Source organism: Anarrhichthys ocellatus, unplaced genomic scaffold, assembly GCF_004355925.1.
Source record: "Anarrhichthys ocellatus isolate YVR2014 unplaced genomic scaffold, GSC_Weel_1.0 scaffold34, whole genome shotgun sequence".
Lineage (NCBI taxonomy): Eukaryota > Metazoa > Chordata > Actinopteri > Perciformes > Anarhichadidae > Anarrhichthys > Anarrhichthys ocellatus.
This window is the reverse complement of record NW_022280064.1, coordinates 3,081,517-3,105,478: the sequence shown is the minus strand read 5'-3', so window position 1 is coordinate 3,105,478 and position 23,962 is coordinate 3,081,517. Positions and strand designations below refer to the sequence as shown.

At 42.2% G+C, this 23,962-nt stretch overlaps 1 protein-coding gene across 6 annotated transcripts in view; it reads right to left on the bottom strand.

Annotated features, from left to right (window-relative positions):
• lrfn2b (leucine rich repeat and fibronectin type III domain containing 2b) overlaps positions 1–23,962 on the bottom strand; it is a 104,478-nt gene that overhangs the window by 68,412 nt on the left and 12,104 nt on the right. For all 6 annotated transcript variants that reach the window (XM_031865908.1, XM_031865907.1, XM_031865912.1 and 3 more), the window contains exon 2: positions 6,301–6,361. The gene's annotated coding sequence lies outside the window, so the exon portion shown is untranslated. The remainder of the gene's footprint in view (positions 1–6,300; positions 6,362–23,962) is intronic.

The window sequence follows — 23,962 nt, the reverse complement described above, 5'->3', positions numbered from 1 at the left end:
GGCTAAGAGCCTAAATCCTCAAAAAAAATCACTCTCATTTGCCAAATGCATGAACCATATCTGGGGCAAATGTTTTGGACGGATGGAGCGACGGAGCGACGGAGCAGCGGGTCGCGCCACCAGCACGGTCACTGGACAGCACAGCCTTCCTTGACCTCTTATAGCCGTCAGTGGAATAAACTGGAGCCTCCAAACTATGCCACTGATGTGGTTAAGGTTTGGGTCGCCTGAGGCACAGAAAGCACTGAAGGAAAATGAAAAGTTTTGGGTTAAGTAACTACTTACAAAAATGTTTATATTCAACAGTGATTTGGACGGCACTGACATGATGCGACTAGGGGCCGTCAAATCAAATACAACTTGTGTGCGTCATTCTGGGAGGCTTTTTTTTCTTCAAATTACTTTATTTATTAAAAGACAATCTGTTTGGTTGAAGTCAAGATCTGAAAATGTATTCGTATCACACTGACTTGTTTGATACGAGTAAACTTTACTGAAATAGCCCAATACCACAAATCACAAGGGGCTTTACAAACTGTGCAGCATACGACACCATCTGTCCTTAGACCCTTGATTCAATAAAGGAAAAACTCACTAAAAAACCCTCTGAAGCCCAAACTGTTTTGGGGCGATTTTTGTCAAGTGACCGTTGGTCTCAGGCCAATCAATCATGGCTTCCTAGTTGTGCTGAGGAGCTCAGAATTTACTGCTATTTACAGTATCTGGTTGAAGCAAAAGGTTTTTTCCGGGCTAGATTTTAAACGACACATGAAGAATAAAGTGTTTTTGATAAAATATCCCAATTTTAAGCTTTGTTTTGATTGCCTTTTTGTGACGGAAGCGTTCGTCGCACATGATGCATTCATGAAAATGTGACGATAATGACGGTTGTTACAGCTTCTGGCTAAGAAAAGAGTTGTAGTTGTGGCCGTTAACAGGGAGAAATAACGGATGTGTGGGGATGTCAGCTACCTCAAGGTGTCTCCAAACAGAACCCGAACCATGATCTCTCCACCACAGACACCTGCAAAGAGGACGGACTGTACAGTGTTTTATTCCTGCGGAAACAAACCGTTTATATATATATAACTCAAAGAATAGGTACAAACAACTCCTAATTTCAAAGAGAAAATTCTTAACATGAGAAAACTGGTAAATCAGTCATTTCAGATTGAATCCGTTCATATAAATGTTCTTACATGAAGTGTATTGCAACTGTTTGCACATATTAGAGTGCAGAAACTTACTTTGTTAAGAGAAAAACGGCATTTTTTGACACATGAGCTCTGTCCCTTGTTATCTTCCCCCGTGCAGCTTGGCTAAAACTTTGGAACTTTTATTTCTTTTACGTAAGGGTATTGTATTTTATTTTTTTAGGGTCATGCTGTCCCCAGTAGGGAAAATGAATAGATATCATAAACTCATGTGACATCTGAAAAAATAGTGAAAGACAAAATGAGGCCAGGAGGAACCAGACGGGGACAGACTTGTATAGAACAGTGTGCGGCTTTTGTTTGCTCGGTCTCCAATGAAGAGCTAGAATTAGCTTTCTGCCAATTAGCCAGCCCACAGGCCTAAAGGAAACACAATATATATTCATTATGCGGCCTCGCATGAGGCAGAGGACCCCACAGGGTTGTCTCCCTTGCAATTCATTAAAGCGATACGCGATCCTTCCCTTCCCTTGGGGCAGAGCCATCACTATTACCCTGGACACACCGTATCTGCCTCCCACTGCTGATATCACAATCTGTGAAACTCAAGGAGAGCTGGCGGTCTTTCACGCGCAGCCGTCCCTCCTTCACTAATAAGCTCCCATTACACCAATGTCATACTTGCACTTCTTATCCAGAACCCCTTCCACATACACCGCTTACATGTGGAAGTATACAGCCTCCAAGCAAATGCTGCAGCGCGCGCTAGTCATCATCACGTCCTCTCATCATCACAGCCTCGTTTGCTTTCTGCTGTTCGATCCACCGTACGCATAGTTGCCTATTTACTTGAACATGCTTCATAACTGTTACACATTATGCGCACAGATGCTGGCTAGATGATCCAATCAAAAGACCATGGAATCAAGTACATCCATGTATACCATCCCATTCATGTAAGCACCCACTTCAGCTGGTCCATGCCCTGACAATATAATCAATTTACCGCTAATTTGTACATTTGCACATGACCATCGCACATGCATTTGTCGTGTTCCTTGACTCTTTCTTTTTCTTTTCTTTCTCTGATAAAGTTGTGATGTTGCTTCGGATGTAATATTGGGTTAAATCATTCTTTGTTGCTGATTGCTGTTTGGCTGCAGTGAGTGCAAGCAAAGCAAAACCGTTACGCAAGGAGATTTGTGAGTCAAATCCACAGCTGCAATAGAAAGAAATATATATTCATTATTGGCCTGCAATGAATAACTTGGACAGCGTTGTTTATTCAGTTAAATTCGCAACAGCACATAGAGATTGGGGGCCCCGGTGCACTGATGCTGATGAATGAGTAAGTATCCCTTGGGATACACCTGCTTAGGCAGCACAATCTCTTCTCAGCTATGACTCTGCAATGGCTTTTTTATTTTTTCTCTGTCAGCTGCTGAATCTTAATCACTGTCACTGAAATACAGGCCAAGCGCTAAAACATTCTGATGGCCTTGCAGGAAAACAATGTACACCATATACATATATATATATATATATATTGCATTTTGTATATCTGTGTTTTGATTACCTAAGGATTCTTTCAACTTCAGACAATCCAACCAACTGTGGTTTGGTCGAAATAAAGCCAAAAGATAGAGTGAGATGTGAAAATATGCTGTCCGTCTCTGCCATTGAGAAGCCTGTCGCTGTACAATGAGAAGATGGGACAAACTTGTAAATGAAGCCTTGTAGATCTAATATAGATCGGCAATTTCTCACCTCAAATTTGACCGCTACGGGGTAATGATTATAACGATAATAATAATAGCTTACTAGCATGTTCCTGTTTCCAAATCAGGAGACAGGTTATGCATCCCACACACAGGACTGTTGGGATTTTGAGGAGCACCGCGGATACACGCATGAATCCTTGAAAATCCTCTGAGCGAAGGACTCGGTCCTCTGCAGAAGCCGAAGGATCCTTGACATTGGAACAGTCCTTTGGCGGGATTTGACGACGTAACGTCATTGAAATTCAGCCGTTGAAGGATCCGTCTTTGACTTTGAGAAACACTCAGAGACAGACCTTTAGACACTAGTGCAAGACACGGTGAGTGCATGCAAATATCCTGTAAATTATTAATGAGTTCTTGTGTGGAGAAGAAGGCCTTTGTAATCAGAATCCTCTGTGGACATCATGGGAATAGGAGTTGGGGTTTTTAAGTCCACAGGGGTGCTTTTGATCAAATAATGAAGTAAAAAGGTGCTGACCTGCACACTGTTCATACTTTCCACATCCTCTTTTATACGAGAGCTGCGACTGGCGGCGCCCAGTGGGTACAGTATTCAGCACAGGAAAACCGGTTACGCATCGGCACCCCGCTGCGGTCTGAGGAGCAGACGAATCTTCACATCGCTCGCTCCGTGCGGCTGTAGCCCATAACAAGACTCCATGTTCCCTATTGTGTTCTTATGCTAAACACATTACTTGCCCTCTTAGGAATATGTACAGCATACAAATGCATTAGCTGCCCTTGAGTGGGTTTACCCCCTGTTCACAGTCTGTGAACACTGTAGTACTGCCAGTCCTAATCAGTGGTGGAGAGCCAGAGAGGGAGAACTTTATCTGCACAGCAACACAAAAGAAAGCGAAGAGATGAACAAGGCGTCTCTATTTCTAACAGTTTTCACCTGGCCTGGTTTCTCTGGTTTGCCACCATCACCTCATTTTGTCCTCCAGGTTGGAAAACAACTGAGTCAATCAGAACCATGTAGGTGGGATAAAGAACTCCCTCTACCAGAGCTAGAAACATAGCGACAAATCAGTCACAAAAATGGCAAAGAAAGTGTGTTCACAGGTGTGAAAGAAACTTTTGACTAATTTCTTTGATCGACGGGTCATTGAGCTAACCGCTCTCGAGCAACCACAACTGCTAACTTTACACTGAAGATAAAATTGATGCTCCAGTCAAGCACTACTCATTGGATTGAGCAAAATACCCAACTGTAGAAGTGTGCAGCAATTGTGATGTGTACTGCTAATAACCGCTCAGTGCCAAAGCTACGGTATCTCCCTCTTGGCCAAAACAGCGTCACAAGAGACCATTTGCATCAATTGTCAATGAACCGCTAGTTGCTATTTTAGCTTTGTTATATGGTGTGCGTATGGAGTTAGCAGTCACCGACATGTTTGTTTTCTCTTGCTCCGCTCATGGTCGCACTACACACACTCACACTCAAAGTGCTTTTATCCTGTTGTTGCCTTGTGGCGTTATTATTCCAACACTGTCAAAGAAAAAAATCTGCAACCTATATTGACCTCGAACAACAACCAGCAGGATCATCTTGTGGCACAGATCCCACCAACTCACCTCCTCTGCCCACCTTGTGTTACATTGACCTAGTTAACATATACAACTGCATGTCACATTTTTCCAACCGAGCCAAGTAGTAGAAACTGGAATGTTGAATGGGCAGGTATATAACCATGAAATATACTGTAAAATTGGTTTTATTCCATCATTTATCTCACTCGTTTTTGAGTGTTTTTGGCCCCGTTACTGGACTAGAAAGCAGTCGTTGAAAGCCAGAAAATGTAGAACCTGCTAAAGTAATTGAATCATTAGTATTACTCAATAATCCTATTACCACCCTCTCTCCCTCTTCTTGATATATTATGGCCATTTTGTAATACAAGGCAGTAAAATCCAACAGAAGAGTACAATGTAACAGTGGGAGTCTTTAGCCTCTATGCAGCACCGTGACTGGGAGCATGCAGTCATCATGCTGCGCTGTGGGATCGGCTGCGACTGCTATCGATTTGGCTCAAAGACACAGTATCCAGGCATCTGATCGCTCACCGTGGGGGAAAGCAGTTCTACGGGGAGCGTGTTTCAAATGAGGCCCTCTATCAGAGAGAGACCATTTACTCGCTGCTAGCTTGCCAAGAGTGGACCTTCAGCAGAGCTGCCACAAAGCCATCAACACCAGCGACAATCCGAGGAAGTCATCTAAGGAGGCACACAGTAAAGTACACACTGAATAGCCCAATAAAAACTACTATTTTGGTCAATACCGAGATCACAATTACTCATTGACTTTGGAAACATCATGCATTCAGAAATTCAAAGTAAAGTATATCAATCCTGGCGCTGCCTCCGCAGCGCCAGGATTCATAAACTATCTTATGCAGGTCTCGACACGCACAAGTGGCCACCAGTGTAAAACCTCTCTCCAGAGCTATTGGCAACTGAATCTCAGGGACCGGAAAAAAGCGGTACAACATCTTCACCAAATCCTGAAATGACACATTGAGTTGTAAAAGGTGAGCAGTAATCTCAACGGTTCCTCCTTTACTTGCCTCTGAAAGCTGTCAGATGGTCAGGGAGCCTGCACAGCGACTGTTTGGCAGGGAGAAACAACAACACAAAGCAGCTCAATGATTCCCGATGGGCCAGATTTAATATGGCTGCCACAAATATAAATGTCCTGATCCTCTGCTCTGCAACAGTTTCCTCATGATACATATATACTCGTAAATTTGTGTTTGCAGAAATCTTGAAACTCCCTAAAGTTGTTTGAGAAATCAAACTCTGAGTCAGTTACTGATGATTCCAGCTAAAAGTATCTACAAAATGTAATTTTCCTCATCTTGCCCAAGCACGAAAAATGTCCACAAGTCTATAAAACAAGCCCAGTCGATTGCATTACGTTTTGTTGAGCTGACGTGACCTCAATCTGCCGGCTCGCTGGCTGCCGACTTAGATCACGGTCTTCTGACCTTTCAGCCTCACGCACACACTGCCCATCACCCTACGCGGATTAGAACATCACCTGAAACCCCTTTAAGTCCAGAGTTTTGGTAGAACTTATTAAACATAAGCCCTCAAATCCAGCACTCGGTGGAGAATTGTCGAGTTATGGTGTAGCTTATAATTCCTAGATGAACAAGCGTGGAAGTCTGGAAGTGTTAACAGAATTAAAAGCAAGGTCCGGGTTTACTTTGAAGTTCTGCATACAACATGCAACCCAAATCTCATCCAGGGTAGCAATGATCTACTTAGAATGTTCAAACTTTAAACACATTTGGTCTGTGTTATCAATCAGGTTACTATTGAAACTTTACCTTAAAAGTCAGCTGGAACAACATTTTACTCACCTGATAATTGGGGAGAAGGGGTTGCAGGGACACAGCTTTACAACAGAATCCAAGGCCATCTCTGTAAACAGAATACCGCAAACATGAAGATCAATTTTCACCAAAAAAAGCTACATTTTGTAAAGAAATTGTGTTAATATGTCACCACTTGCTGAATTGTCAGTTGCCGACAGGATCATTATTCCGTAGCCTTTACATTTTGCAATCAAAATTGACCTTATAATGATAATAACTTATTTTACTATTTGAAAACAGTTTTCAAAACCCAATTCATTTTATGCCAATCGACTAATCAGTTCATCATCTAATTGTTTAAGCTCAGGTTGTGATTCTTTGGCTGCAACTAAAGGTGTCCCCTGAGCCCTGGTGAATAAAGTTTAATGATCTTTAAAGAGAGAGATGTGCATTGTCTCATTGATTAGATTTAATAGAAATGAGGTGGGTTTCGAGACAGAAGACGAGCATATTAAGGAACACCACTGTTCCTGTGAAGCCGGGTAGGTCTTTATTCACGGTTACAATAATTCAAAAGCAGCATGTGTAGACATTCAGTATGTATACTGAATGTCTACACAGGAATACCTTTAGTAGATAGCATAGTATAGAAGTGCTATTTAAGTGCTGTCTAATATCAACTGGAAATTGAGGTATAAAAGGTCTACAAGCGACAGCTGATCCAGGGAATGTTTCCCTCCCACCTATAAATGCCATTGTGCCCGTGTTGCATCTTTCCTTCACTGTCAGGGCTATATATAGGCCTTCAGCAGGGAAATGAAAAAACGTCAGCGTGATGTGCGTGGCTGCCTGCTGACGGGCCGTCCTCAGTCACTCAGGTAGGTTGACACTGCTGCTACTCTGCCTGTCAACCTCTGAAGACGCTTCACACAAGCCCCCAGTCTGGCTCAGGCGTGCTTTTATGGAGACAATGAAATTTAACATCCGCCCTTTATGATGTGCATCAGAAGCAGAGAAAAAAAAAAGTAATATAATGGCGAGCTTGGACGCTCTATTAAATAACTAGCCTGTGAACCATTAAGTATGTTAAACAACTGATGCAAACATGTGACCGCAGGCACAGTAATGCTATGGTCTCATTAACCCGAAAATAAAAATATCTACGCTGTAACAAATGAAGATTCCTCATGACATTCTCATCCTACATGACGAAGTAAACTCACTGACTCAGATCATTTGAATGCACAACTTGCACCGTGATGCTCCGTTTACCCATGTGGAAGAATTAAAGTACAAAACAAAGCGAACTGTGAATTCTGCTTCCTGCTTCATGTACATACTGGGTCAGTCCAGCAAACGCCACATTTGCTTTCAACAATGATGACAGTCCAACAAAATAATCACATGTGCTATTTCATTTTTGATTGACAACATTTGAAAGTAGGTTAGCAAACATTTGATAAGGACCCCGTCCTTCATGGTACTATAATTGTATTGTGGATGTGCACCACTGACTGGTGTTCACATACGAGTTGGACATGAAAATGACGGATGGAGGATCTGCACAACGAGCAGCAGATGCCATTAAGGCTGACGATGAAGCAACAACTTTGCTGTCTGTGCAGCAGAAAACTGAGTTACTGATTCTCCCACTGAAAGTGATCAACGCGCACGCGTATGATCAATGAATCCATTCACGACTAAGACTTCAACTGGAGCTCATTTGCATGAAGGAGAAGAAGGGGTGAGGAACTGGTTGAAGTGGCTGAGGTTGTTTGCTCTTATGATGTGTTTACTGGCTGCAGGGCAAACACGTATCTTTGGCTGACTTGAGGGGGGGGCTCCGAGCTTATTCTGGGCTTCCAATTGGAGGGAGCAGATCCACTTAGCTTTCCACTGCACTGCCTTCTATTGCTCTGGCCGTTCAATTGACAAGCAGCCGGCCGGCAAGAGCACATAACGTTTTAATCTGAGCGTGATGCATGCTTATCATCCCTGACGGGCCCAAATGAACTTTTGTCGCTGTCAGCCGCGGACCGCAACAAGGCAAAAGCAAGAGCGGAGCAGTGCAGCCCTTCAGGCTGCATGTACAGTGTTCTACACTCTCATTTATATTCTCAGATCAGAGTATTGGAGGGGATATTATGACTGATGCTGTTTTACCAGTGCCAGCCCTCGCCTCGGGGAAAGTCTAAAAATGCATTCGACAAAAATACAGATTACTCAAAAAATATTGATATGCTGCGTCTATTACACAACATCCCAAATATGCGTTCAAGAGCAGATCTGTGTTGAATTTACACTCCAGGAGACATTGAAACTTCTGTAGGTGTGTACGTTATGCACAAACCTGTTGTACATCTAAAAGCATTCATCGAGTGTATGACGAAATATGACTCGTGCTGCTCTGTGTATCTGTGTCTGATGCGTAAATAGGCAACTGTTCAACTTTGATAAGTGATAATATGTCAGTGTTGTATTTACAGCTTGTTGCACTGCTCACAAGTAACCAGTACAGATGAAGAATGGACATTTGTGTCTTTACGTGTGTTAAAGGCCAGTGCTCTGTTGGCGCAAAATAAGGACTTTATGTGGCTTTAAGGGAAAATTTGGCCCCTTTAAAGTCTGATGTGCATTTATGGTATGACAGACTGACGCAATGAGATGGTTCTGTATAACAAACCGTCTGGCGGGTCAGGTTAACATGAATATAGCATGCACTGAGGAATGTGTTTAATACCAACACTGATTGGACATCCAAATCATGAATTTTTCCTTTAAGATTGATGGAGCGGTATATTTACCACATCTTCTCTTGGACTGCCATCACATGACTCCCTGCTACAGCTCATAAGTGAGTGAAACAGGTCTGTTACTAACTGTTAGATTCAGGTGTCTGTCGGATTCAAAAGGTATCCGCGCAGCAGAAGCTCTGCTTACATGCACTGCAGATAAGAGCCATATAATCCTGCTGCTGTGTGACAGTTACATGTGTTTAACAGAGTTTTAAAAAAGGGCTTATACTCTTTCTACAAATAGTTGTGAATCATAATATGAGTCAACTATTAATCTCACCCGCAAGTCGACCCTAAAGGCTTTACAAAGACCGTCTACGCCGGCAGCCAGCTCTGACTTCGACTGCTCTATGAAGAAAACCTGAAGTGATTAACAACTTGTGCAAGTGTGCAGAAGCTGTCAACTTCTATCGGCAATGGCACACCCTGACGGAGACCTAATGGCTATAATTACATTGGAGAGGAGGGAACGGAGCGGTACTATCAGACACACAAACATAGTCTTATGATCTCCCCACATCAATGCTGTTAATTGTCGTTGCGTGTAATGTTTGTGCTCTCAACTTTAGAGATTAAATGAGGTGGTAGTTTGGTCATCGCTGCAGGGAAATTAGATCACAGTAACAAAGCAGAAGCAGAGAAAATCCCTGTAGAATACGGCCAAGAGGGAATTCATGACAGTTTTACTATCACAACGTGTGGAGTATTAATGAGAAGAAAAATGATGAAGAATGTTCAGCTGGATGTCCAAAAACAGGCAGGTACCAGGAGACAACCCCCCAAAAAAACTGCTGATAATGCTAATCACTGAGGAAAACAAAACACAAGAAGCAAGGCTGAAAAGTAGAAATCAGCAACTCAAGCAGATGACCTGATGTGAAAAAGGGAACCACAAGAGACTCATCAACTAATGAAACACAGGTGCGGTATGACAAAGTCAGGGGGTAACACCAAACATGACACATGAGGAGAGTAACTTCAAAATAAGACAGGAAACGGAATAAATGGAAACGTCACACTCCGAGTAATAGACCTTTACACACATGAGTAGAGGGACATTATTTCCACCTGAATGTTATCTTGTAAACAAATGCAGACTGCGACTTATTCCATGGAAATATATTTGCAAACAATACCATAGAATTGCACATTTTACACATGTTTTTCTAAGGGTATGTCTTGGAGTCTTCCAAAAAGGGCCATTTGGGGACTCCAAAAGGACCCCTGGTAAACGTGACCACATTGGTCCCATGGTCCTAGTTTTGGATTTATAATCTACACTGGAACATCGAGGAATTTCTTAGGTCGTAAAAAAGCGTCAGTCATCAGCACAATTGTTTGTAACCGGCTCAGTCTTTACACGAAGGAAAAGGAGCCGGCACTGCCCTTCAACCTGAACTCTCATTGGCTATTGTCGGCTGTGGACAGGACGTGGAAGCACCTATTGGCTCAAATGAGGTGTCAATCAACTACTGGAGCCAAAAGTAGTTATAACAAAGAATACGTGGAAGATAAGCACATCTGCTGGCTGATTTGAAATAATGCAAGAGCAGTGAGTGAGTAGTAATTGATATAGTAATGTGTTTTAGACTAAAAGTTGTACTGGATTGGACAATGTAACAAGACTGTTGTCAGATGTTATCGATCGGTGGATTCCTAATGAGGCTTCATAAGTGAGTTGTCTCCATTTTTTAATCGTTTGTTTGCTCGTAGGTAGTCTGACTAAGGCGCTGATTCTATCAGCTGGGATTGCAACTTGAAATGGTTTGCATCAATCGAATCCCAAGAATCGCAGCTTCCCAAAGATGTGTCGCATGAGCAGCCGCTTAAAGATAGCAGCTGTGTACACGCACCCTACGGGGGTTAATATCAAGCCGCTTTGATATTTTCTACGCTGGCCCAACTCTTCCAAACAAACATTATAACCCAAAGCAACAGAATAGGTCTTATGTAACCCTTCCCTTGTGATCCTTGGAATCCCTTGTGGTTTACCGACCTGCGGGTCCAGTTTCACAAGACAAATCTGAGATGATTTCACACATAAAGGTCAAATTACTCATCACGTGGAGTAAATACTCTGCCGGACTACAGCTGTATAACGTTTCAGGTCTGAGAGACGTGGATCATGTCATGGTGATGGGATATATCTGCTTCAACATTTATAACAGCAGCCTGTGTTGCAAACTGGAGGTGTGGAGTTTTAAAGACTTGGACGTAGATGCGATTGGGAGCTTAACCAATACTAAGATGGTTTATTTTGGAAATAGCATTTAAATGTAAAAACTATGTCCATTCACACTAAATTGTTTAAAAGAAAACTAAATCCCTCATTCTTGCTTTTTTTTTTAACCACTATTTCGGTGAGGAGTGCGGTTACTCTGCCGAGTCTAAGCCTGTCAAACCTCTATTCTGTCCTCTCTAGCAACACCTGTAGTGGATTTAATACAGCCAAACTTACAATTTAGTGTCTCGAATTGTGCTAACAGAGCTGTGAGTCTGCTGCATTGTGGAGTAAGATGTAGTTCAGGTCACATTCAGGAGGAATTACTGTGACTGCCCCGACCTTCTCCAACATCAGGTTTGAGACTACACATACAGTGCAGCATTTAAATGTGTATGAAGCACATAAGTAATCATTTCAATTCCATTGTTTTCTACGTCTCTCTCTCAAACACATACACACATCATAACTGCTGTCATTATTGCTTATGATCTGGTTGCGATCCACTTCATGCCCTTCGTATTGCTGTTGAGCTAGTTATGTTTAAATGAGCTTTCTCATTTATTCAAAAATGCAGAGTCATTTCCAAGGCCAAGGAAACGATTAAATAATAAGTAATGATTTTGTAAGTGTTTCATTTTTGGGAGTTTATTCATGTACAGTATATAATTACCAGATAAACTAGATGCTACTGTGTTTTTGGAAGTGTATTTATTAAGTCAGCGTGGATTTATTGTGTGTCTCTGCAGCTGGTGATGTGACCCTTACTGGGTCCACCATGATCAACATCTTGTTTATCATCGCTATAATGTCTCAGTTGACTTTCAAACCAGTGAGTTGGAAGGACCATGAAGGATTTATGGGCACTGGCAGATGCCATACAACCGTCAGGGGATGTGTCTTCACGCTCGACTTCGCCGCAACTCCTGAGACACAAAGATGAACTCTACGTTACTGTACAGGATATGGGACATTTACATTGCGGTAATGATGACAATATATCCGTGCAACACTCAGCAAACATGCATGCTTTTGATGTACAGGTCTGCAGAGAACAAAGAGCTGCAAAACCGTAAACGCACTGCCGACAGTATGTTGCAGGATGGCTTGAGATGCTGCAGGTCAAAAGAAGAGCACAGTATATAAAGACCGCTCTCCAAGTGAGCCCGGAGCCTTTTTTATGTTATCTTTACAATGACAGGCCGGCTTTAGATTCTGATCCGATATCAGCCAGGTGTAGTAAGCGATCAAGATTTGGGCTTCCCACATGAAATCAACACGATCGACTGCGATGTTGATGCAATTTGCTCAAGACGTTCCTGAGATATCGCTTCAATGAGAATGAGACGGACATGAGGTCATAGGGACCTTTGACCACCAATGTCTGATCACCAAATGTGTGCCTTTAGGCGCTCCTCAGATATCCCATTAACGAGAAAGGACCAGAAGGCCAACCATAAAACATAACAATCATGTTTGTCGCCGGGCGCAGAGGCACAAAAAAGTTGACAGCGAGATGTGTGGATTATCCAGAGTAACTATATCTGCAATATCTCAAAGCTGGACACTCAAACAAACTATCAGCATGTAGAGGGAAGTGGGGAAATATGTATCCGTGTTTAGTTTTCTAGCTTGGGCGAATAAATGCTTTACTGTTGTACAAAGCTATTGTACCGCTGAGTGCGTTTGATTAGAGGCACTTCAGTGAATCCTGTGATACTTGGCAGCCGACTTAACGGCACCGCGAGTAAGAGGTGGCCATTGCTGCTGTGTGGAAACTGCAGAGAGCTTTATGGCTCATCATGGAGCCGTATCATCTACGCCCCAAAACCCCTGAATGCGGAGCGATGGGGCTGCTCTCGGTTAAGCACGCGGAGCTCCCAAAAAGAGTGTGCAGGTTCTTCACTAAGCGGTGACCTGTAAGAGTGACAAGGCCGCAGTTTAACAGGTTGAGCACCCTAATGCCTGAGGCCTATTTGTCTTTCATGCCAAGTTGATCCGATTAGCTGGGGCTAAATCCAGGCACCGCTACACACACACACACACACACACACACACACACACACACACACACAATAATCTGCATCCTCGCGGGCATTCTGACAGCAACCCCTGGCGGAGACTATAGAGGAGGCTCATGGGAGAATCCAGCTGCATATACGTTTCATGCACTGCTGCCTCATTGGCGTCTTCGCGGGCACCCAAGGGAGAAGGACCCTCACTGTCAGTATTCCTGATGGTTAATGTTGCAGCATGTTTACTGTACTGTCCACCTGCTACCCAATGGCCCCCGCCCCCAGTCATCATTGTAAAACTAATTAAATCAAATGCTGAAATATAACAACGTAAACCTTTCTGCTTGGTTAAGATAAATAATAAAACGGCGTGCAAATGAAATAGGTAATAACAATAATACAACTGCCATAATCTGCTAGCGCGCCTTGAGAGACGAGGACCATTTATTTTAATTTATTACAATAACATTTTACCATACAATTCAAATGCAAACTTTTTGAATTGTGACCTGTTTAAAATACATATTGGATTTTATTTGTGTGGCTCCAGCCATAAATTCACTGGTTATGATAAAACTCTAGGGACATGGTTTTCTCTAATTCTTTTTATAAGAACTATGTTGTAATGTATTTGATTTCAGAAGAAGATGCAACTGCATATTCTTAAAGCATTCTCTACTGAACCAAACAGGTTAGGAACACCTCACTAATACTAATGTCCCCATTTGCGCTAACCACTCTTCACTGTATTGAGGTTTAAATGCCTCTTTGTCTTATCCAGCCCCTCTTAGTTCCACCTGGTCAGCCAAGAGACAACAGAAGACAGGGAGATGTCAGCGGGAGCAGGATCTGGCTTAAACACCTGTCTCTCCATTTTATTTTTTTAACCTCAGAAGTTTAAGCGTTTTGGTCTCCTGAGTCACACAGAGCACCCAAGCTGTGTATTTATGTTTTGATCGTTTCCGCCAGCTATGAGAATGAGTCATCACACTCCTCTCTGCTGCAAAAAACCTGGATGGTGAGGAGTGAAATTCATTTATAGGAGGAATATATATATTCGAGCTGATGGTGGTGAGGTGAGGTCACACATGTTAAGACATATACATTTGTGTGCGCATACATTCCCAGCATCCACTCACAAACTAATTGCTAATCCTACGGCAGCCTGGAGGTTCCACAGCAATCCTCTCTCGTCTCTCAAATCCACCCGGGGAAGCGTTCATCATCAGAGATGGCACGCCTGTGCTTTCAGACCAAATTGGGTTAGACACTCATCCAGGCCACTCGACACTGCTCATTTCTCAGAGCAGAGGCCTGCGTGGTGCTGTTTGATGTTCTATTAAGGTTAATAGAACATCAAACATGTTGTCACGTACAGCACGCTGCCTTAGTTCAACGGTCAGTCTGCAAGATGGAGAAATTCGGCTCTGGTTTTGGACACATATCAATTATGTTAATGAATCACAGTTGGTGTTCTTATTATCAAAGTTTTTAAATAAATGGACTGATTGAATAAAAAGCGGTCGCCAGTAAAATGTTGGCTTTGCAGGTTTCTTTAAACGACGGGATTTGTTGAATATTGAAGTTTCTTTACAAAAAGTAGGTTTCATAAGTACGTTTCATATCAGCCTCTGCATGAAAAATAACTAATTGTGATTTTCATTTTTGAGTTAGTCCAGCTCATGGACTATAAGAAGTGGGCGTAGTCATCGTGACGTCACCCGTTGGTTTGTGGGCTGCCGTTTTGAAGCCTTGAGTTCGGCAATTTTGCCGTCGCCATGTTGCATTACGGCCGACGCCATGTTGTTGTTTTTGCAGCCAGTGAACGGAAGTTACCATATTTGGAATGTGGAGGAGTGACGTAGAGATGCCATTTTACGTCTCTGGTAATCGCAGTGATCTGTCAATCAAAAGGTAGCCCCGCCCTAAAGCATCCCCTGCTTTATGGTCTGTTTGACTCTAAATGGACCATAAGTTACTAAATGAACATCATGCTGTATTGAAGAAGACTTGAAACTAGAGATTGAGACCATAAAGTCATGTTTACAATGTTTACTGAGATAATAAATCAAGAGAGAAGTAGAGTCATTTTCTCATAGACTTCTATACAACCAGAGGAGTCGCCCCCTGCTGGTCAGTGGAGAGAATGCAAGTTTTAAGACACGGCCGAATTGGCTTCACTTGGCAGAACTGGAGGTTGCCGCCGGGTCCAGCTACAGAAATATAGGCCTTTTGTAACTCTGTTGCAAGACTAATGGAAGTCACAATGTCAGTGAGGAACCAGCCAGACCTATAATATTTAAAATAGAGCCATCAAGACAAAATTCTGTCAAATCTGTTTCCAGTCCATTTCTTCGGGAACATAACGAAAGCAGTCAGAAGGACACATGCAGGAAGTGTCTCGGTGGTAAACTTGAGAAAGAAAATGGAATTACAGTAGAGTGCACTCAAAACAAGGAGACAAAACATCGACAAACTGCATTATTGTCAGTGTTTTACTGATCATACCAACTAAAACACACGGAGCCAACACTGCCACCAGCGTGGTATCTTCAGACAAAGCAGCTTCTCCAAACTCATGCAGTCAATCAATGACTCTAAAGTGAAGCAGAACAAGATTAATGAGATCTAGCTCCTTCAACACTAACGTCAAGTTTCCATCCAAGTGTAGTGCAATAGAATTTTCACACATCTGAAAGGAAATGCAAATTAACGCCAGATTCCATCCACTACCGTTTCCATCGAGACAAACAGTTGGTATTGTTGATTATTTTTAGCACTCATTAAACTGCAGAAGAGGAAGGCGCAACAAGAATATGCAATTAGAGTAATAAGAGTTTCAGTCAAACCTCAAAATGAACAAAAACAACATGGTGAATGTGAGGAAACACGGAATCTTTGTTTGTTTCATGTAATAATTTGGGGAAGGTTACGGTCTGCTCATCGCTTCGTGTTTTCATCTCTTAAATGATGCATTATTTATTCACTTGAATCTGTTTCCATTTGACTTTGTTGTGTTTAGCTTTTTTTTTTATCAATACACCAATCTCAGCCGAGCCGAGCAGAACAGAACAGAACGGAACGGAACGAGTGGATGGAAAAGGAATAAGAGGAAAAATCCAACCCTGCAGGTATACAGTATACTTTCCAACACAACACAGGTGTGCAGGCTGGTTGGCAGGCTTAGCCTTATACTGTAACAAGAACGGATAACCTGCATCACAGCTTTTCTTAATGGTGACATAGTATCTGTTGTGGCAGAAAGTTTGGGATAAGATTCGGACCGTCTTTTTCCATCCCAGTGGTTTAATGCAGCACAACGAGACAGCTGGTGCACCCAGAATGCAATGGGTGACATGGGACTATAGACCACAAACATATTGAGGCTAATGTGGAAGATAGTGATCAATAAAAAACGACTATACTACTTACTTATTAATATACATGTACCACTTACTTACATACTTGATATTCTTGAGGTATTCATCAGGGTGTAAATATATTCCCTTTAGATAACCGTTTAATCCGACTGTGAGGAACCCAAAGAATTGATTGATGACAAAACAATTGCCCACTTTACCCAGTTGGAAATCTAGCCTTCATCCCAGCCAGGAATATTAAAGCCATTTTTTTTGTGCAAATGTTAAAATGTCTAATTAAAAGGAGGAATAGCACCCGGACACGGTTGCAAATCCGCAATAACTGTAAAATGCAGCATGAGTCACAAGAACTAGAGGATGTTAGAGCAGATAATGGGCCATGCCTGCACCTCCTGCTGCTGCCTTCCTCCCTCCTGTTTACAACAGAAGAGGGTCTCAACTTAAGGTTCTAATTATAGATGGGAAAGGGGCTTAAATGAGTGTTAAAGCTGTGATTAAATCAGTCCTGGGGACTTTGTCTGCAGAGATCGTAATTAACATAATAAGTGGAGTATCTGCAGTCTGTCTGACAAAATATGTCAGTCAGTGGTTTTTGCTGTCATGATTTCTCAAGCTATTAGTGGAGTTAAGAAGATAAGTTATACATTTTGATCAGATTCAGTATTAGTATGCTGTTTTCAAGCCAATGTTGGCGTTTTACTAGCAGTTAGTGAGTCGGTGGGGTTTACCGATGACGTTTGTTTACTGATGAGGTTGCTCTGGCTCAGTGGAGACTAGGTCCATATTTCATTCACTTTTCTGGTCTGGCCCAAAGCTGTGTGAATGTTGACCCCATATGAGCTCGCAGCCTTGGATCCTCAGATGAGGCCTTTCTGGCTTTTTCAAAGTGAGGGCTTAAAACTTTTCCAATCTTGGCACCTCGGCTTTGGAACGACCTGCCTGAGGAGATAAGGCAGAATCAGTAATCTCTTTTAAATCACTTCTTTATTTTTTCATAGCTTTTATTCGCTTTAATTCTTTTTTTTATTGTGTGTTACTTGTATTGTGTTTTTATTTTATTTCTATTTATTGTATGTGATGCGTTTCTTTTAATAGTTGTATCTGTTGTTCTGTATTCTTCCTCACCGTTTGGCTTTCTGTTGTTATATGGCCTTGTATTTTGCTTTGCCTTGTCTGTCAAAGCACTTTGTGAACTCAGTTATTATTACTATTATTATTATGTTGAAGATTATAGGATTATAGTCATGTTATAGTTAGTTTTTTAATTAGGTAATGTCACTAGTGTTGGTATCAACAACTACATTTCTAGTACCATGACATCCCTAAATGATTTATCTGGGAATACTTTCTCCATCATTTTATATTTAAATCCCATGTGCAGATTCAAATCAACAACACAGTTTTGTGTGTTTATCCTCGTCCTCATTGTTGTCCATAAACTATATAAAACACATCAATAAGCCCAACACTGTGTGACAAGTTCCTTCATCACCATGATCACACACACTATTATAGTCTCCTTTGACTCAATCACACACACACCTTCCTGCTGCCCCAAATACTCACTAGAGCACCAAACGTGGATTAATCCGCCGCTGAACATAGTCCCCGACAAACGTAAACATTTCTAAAATGATTGCTTTCTTTAATGTTTGTGTATGGTGACCGCAGTATGGTTACACTTGACCATAATAATAACAACACTAGTTGTTCACTGTGTGAGATCCAGTAGAATAAGCATGCAGTGTGAGGTCCTGTCTAATGTGTGTATTCTTTCTGGCCTATTTATACACTAATTCAATACAATTGGATCCACCTTGGAGCCACAGGAGTCACGGTAAACACACACGCACACACACACACACACACACGCACTGCTAATTTAAAGCACATAAGAGTACAGAGGATGGTATTAAAGGCTACTTATAACTTGACCTGCTTTCTGCAGGCAGGGATTCCACAACAAGGGGGGACAAAGGCACATTGATCTGTTTAAATACTTTGTCTGATGTGGTACCTCTTTAGTGGTGTTGGTGATCCCCATGCATGGACACAATATTTACACTGTACACTCACACATCATTATATGTGTTTTCTTTAAAATTGTATCAGTGTTTTTGAAAGTCAAAAAACTTCACATTTTTTTTTTAAATCTCCTAGTATCTTTTATTCACTGTAGAAATTCAGAATGTAATAATAATTGCTGATCACGGATGATAGACACGCCATCATGCAAATAAGGGAAGAAACGGCACATTGTTTTCCACTTCACGCACTGCCTATAGCTGGATGTTAACAATTAAAATGTAGTGAAAAAACTACTAAATGTTGAACTGAAAAAAATGTGTTATCTTTAAATTCCTCAATTTTTTAGATTTTAAAAGCAAACTTTTGAATGAAGTGGCATTAAAGACCAGTTTCTGTTTGACCCATCCACCTTCACTCCCGCACACCCAGTGTGAGTTTTTATGGCCTTGATACTTCCTGGTTCATGATTACGTGGAATACAAACAAATTGATTTCGTGGGTCATCTACGAGTTACAGAGCATTCGTTTTCTTAGGTACAGACACGAATGCAGGATGAGAACAGCCTGCCAGGCAACACAAGCCCACATTTCTCTCTCTTTTTTTCTCACTGGCTACAGCTCAGTGGGAATTTTCTTTGGACAGATCTCATTTAAAGAAGGCTCTGCTTGACTGACAGTTTTTTGCCACGACATGAACATCTACTGTTCACCTGGACGGGCAAATACATCACTTACCGAGCTGTCACTGGTGTCTTTGCAAAAACATAGTGGTTATTCCACAAAGCGTCTGTCTCAACAGGTTTGAAGGTGAGAAAGAGACCGAGCAGTTACATTAAAACCTTGTTGACCATGTTTGGGGCTTCAGGAGAAAACGAGTTGTGTCATCATCTAAAGACCTAACTGATCCCACTTCCAGCTGCTGGGCTCGATTCATTTTTACGTGCGCTTCAAACAAACTACTAAGTCGGTTGTGTCGTCCGACCATGTCTAAAGTCAAAGTGTTTCTATTTCTTTTCGAATGGCAACACTTGGAAGTGAAGTGAAAAGTCCTCCGTCATCGCCTCCTCCTGGCTGCGACACACTGCCTCCCTGATCTCACTCCAACAACTCTGTCTTCGCAGTCTTGACGGCTAAGACATTGGTGGTGTTGTTGTTTGTTCACATAAAGTAGTAGAAATGAAAGACAGCTTGGGAGAGAAGTTCAAACCGCAGTCTTTTTTTTTGGCGAAAGGGACGACAGTATTTCATGATATAAAAATATTCAAAAGCTACAAAATGTATCTCAATGTCATCAAAACATTAATACTGCAACTGAAGCATCAGTTAATTGGTTAAATTGCTTTTGTTTCATAAAAGATTAGGCCTTTATTACAAACAGGCGGAAACATCTGGTTCTAAAAAGTGAAAGAGCCTCAACCTGCATTCTCTCTAGTGTCCATCAGGGGGCGACTCCTCTGGTTGTGTAGAAGTCTATGAGAAAATGACTCTACTTCTCTCTTGATTTATCACCTCAGTAAACATTGTAAACATGAGTTTATGGTCTCAATCTCTAGTTTCAAGTCTTCTTCAATACAGCATGATGTTCATTTAGTACATTATGGTCCATTTAGAGTCAAACAGACCATAAAGCAGGGGATGCTTTAGGGCGGGGCTACACGGTGATTGATGGGTTGCTGCCACAGCTTTTCTGGTTGGGGAGTTGTCCATGACTTTTGTCTTATAACTTTCACCGTTTGTTTTCACTTTTGTAACACACTCACATTTTTGGTTGTGTAAAAACTACGTATTCAGCGTTCAGTTGCACTTAGCTCCACCCTCTTGTTTTACTTCTGGTTGCAAAAAGCCAAGATGGCGACGGCCAAAATGCCAAACTCGAGGATTCAAAACAGCAGTCCACAAACCAATGGGTGACATCATGGTGACTACGTCCACTTCTTATATTCAGTCTATGATTACAACCAAGAATATTGCACAGTATGATATACATATCAGTGTGCTTCTATAGTGTTCCACAGCTTCTGAATGTGAGAACAGGACTGCAACAGACGGCTGGTAGTGAGGAAGCCGTAGCAACTGTAGGGGAGAGTTACATATAGAGTCTGTTATTTTGGTGTCTCTTAATGTATTTTGGACACTTGAAGTGATGGCGTGCAGCAAATATGTGACACAATGAGGTAGCAGGCGGATTAAATTGGTAATGAGGTTACACACAGTTATATGGCACATGCTGTTCCACACGAGAGACAAATGAGTGAAAGCCTGTAATCACGCTGGGGGACTGTAGCAATGTGTTGTGCTCAAAGACAACGGTGTTGTTTTTGTAAAGCATTATGACCTGGCACTTCTGCAGCACCGAGGCAAGTGCCTATTAATGTTCAAAAGGCGAAAATAGCAGAACAGCGGGGGAAAAAACTGGCAATTTTTCACCAACGGCAACAGGGCATTGATTTGCACTCCCCCCCAGCTGTTTCACTCCAGCTTTGGCATTTTTGTGAAATTTGGGTTCAATTCAGGATTCTTAATTACCAAGCAAATAAAAGTCACAACTATTCCATTGGAGGAGTGTATGAACAGGACAGAGAGTGCGTAGCTGCTCATTGGTACAAATAAAAAGTATAAATATTTCAGATGAAAAGAGGCACGAATATTCTGAGCTGATGTTTCCTGCATTCCTCACAATTGATTTGTGTCCTGAAACACGTTAACAGTGATTGCTCTGCACCAAGTCTGTTAGTCATTAATAAAATACGCCGCATGTCTTCAGGAGCACTCAAGTAATTCGTAATCAACATAGCCACGGGATGCATGACACAATTATTAATTCGGGGTTTTTTTTTCCTCACTGGGAGGACTTTAATGCAGTCAGATTTAATCAGCGAGGGCTAATTTAATTGCAGTCGGTTGGAAAAATACCTCAATCTGATATGTTAATCTGCTGACATCACGCTGGATGTTTCTGTTCCTCTTTTGATCCACAAAGAGCGGTGAGGCTGATAACATGCAACACAGAAATAAAAAACAAACGCACAGGATGAGAGCGAACACACTGAATCTACTTCACAATGGAGCTGATAGCATATAATGGAACACAACAGGAGATCAAGCCATTTAAAGAAAGAGGAAATGACTGACAACAATAAGGAAGCCCTTCACATCAACATCAGGAGGATAGAAATGTTAGTGGTTAGATTTCGTCTTCAATGCTGCGTTCCCTCTTTCTTGCTCCAGTCAGGGTCCACAGTGTCACCTTGCTGTGTACCTGTTACTGTGTCACCCACCCACTGTCACCAGCTGCACAGAGGCTGCACCAGACAGGAAGTGCTGGAGGAGAAGGACTACATCCTTGGCCTGACCGTGCAGTCTGCGTGCCTCTAATGGAAGCCATGTTTAATGCATTGGGCCGCATTCGTGCTCTGTGTCCTCTTGACATCAGTTCACCTCCCTTGTCACCCCGACAGCCCGGGGGCCCCAACAGAGAGGACGAGACTCTTTCTAACCAGGAAAAGAGAAATGCAACTTCAGATGAAGACTGAAGGAGAAGAAAGATCAGTTGGGCTAAGATCTAAAAGCTGAACTGATGGCCCAGAGTTTGTCATGTTTGCTGGAAGCGAGAAAATGTTCCTCTGTACCAAGCTTTGGTCTGACTTGTTATGTACGTTTCATACGAGGACAAACAAAGAACAGAATGGAGACCACAGCTGTCTACAGAGTCATTCTTCTGTGTCTGCTGTCGGACTTTGGACGGTTAGAGACACACAGCTAATGAACACAGGGAAGCATTTAGCAGCTAAAGAGACAGAAATAAAAATGTTGTTTAGTAACTGTTGGGCATGTCAATAAGCAGCTGTTTCCTCACAAGCCATATCAACCTGAATGGTGATGATATGGCAATGTTGTGCCCCCAAGAAGCTAAAAGTCAAGTTTTATCAATACATTTACAATTCACGGTTTAGGACAATGTTTAAAAATAAAAATTGATTTTCACTTGAACTTAATTACGTTACAGAAACGCCACCGCTTCCCCGAGCTCCCGTAGATCATAGCAAACACGCAAGTCCTCTTCAAGACCTGGGTAAAATATCAACACGGCAGAATGTGCTCACAAAAGTGGAGTTTGTTCCCCAAAAAAGGCAATGTCTCCTCAGCAACCCTGAGCAACACTTTGTCTGCTGCAAAGGTTGCCAAAAGTCTGTGGCAACTTAAAGCAGCTACGAGCAATTCATTGCTGCAACTCAAACAGAGACACACAGCCGAGTGGGAGAAGCTTGACGCACTTCATACCATCAAACCATCCGTATTTAAGGTAGGGCAGAGTTAACCCAACACTGCTGTGTGTTCTGTGAGGATCTGTCGGCATCCTGACCTGAACTATATCAGATATCAACATGCCGACTGTAATTCCGCCCCTCTGAACCTTCATTTACGGAATTAAAGACACCGTGCGGATGTGGGTCAGTGCAGGAGGCTGGCAGGCAGCCCAGCGCTGGTCTGGCAGGCCACTGCATGACGGTGGGGGGAGGAGGGCCCTAATCCCCGCTGGACCGCTCTCAGTGATATGTCGATGAAAATGCTCAAATAACGATGTATCAGAAACGCTGCTGGACAGATAATGTCAGCCAAAAGGTACAACAGCAGCCTGCCAGACAGACCCTGAAGGAAAACACTGCGGCCTGTTTGACAGTAAACACTGGAATCTGAAGTAAACAACAGCAGCCTCAAAGTCACCACTGTCCTGAGAATATTAATTACATACAATAAAGACATGCAGTCTGATCCTCACACACTCTGACGCGGGATGGATCAGTAAGTGCAACGTATCCTTCACATGTAAACACAGTCATCGACAGTAGTTTAACAGCAAATTCAACAATAACAGCAAAGTAAAAGCAAATGGAAATTGTTAATGAATAAAAACAGAGCGGTAAATATGACATAAATGTTGATGGTGTTCTCGTCTGTGTAAAGATAAGGGGTGTCACGATTCCGATCCTAAATCAAAAAACAATCAAACTCAGCTTTCAATTTCAACCTTTGACGTCAACAGCAGGATCGGTGATTCTCCCATTACCCAGTATACTCTTGTCACAGTGTGAGCGCTTTGATTTACCCGTTACAATTTATATTTTGAACACTAGCCTAGTAATCCGGGTCAATCAGCTGGGCAGGCTACCAGGAATTCCCCCGGTGGTCCCGATGGCCAGTCCGGGCCTGCTTTAGGAAGGCTTGGAGTGTGCATTAACCAACTCCATCAATCTGACCCTGATTTAT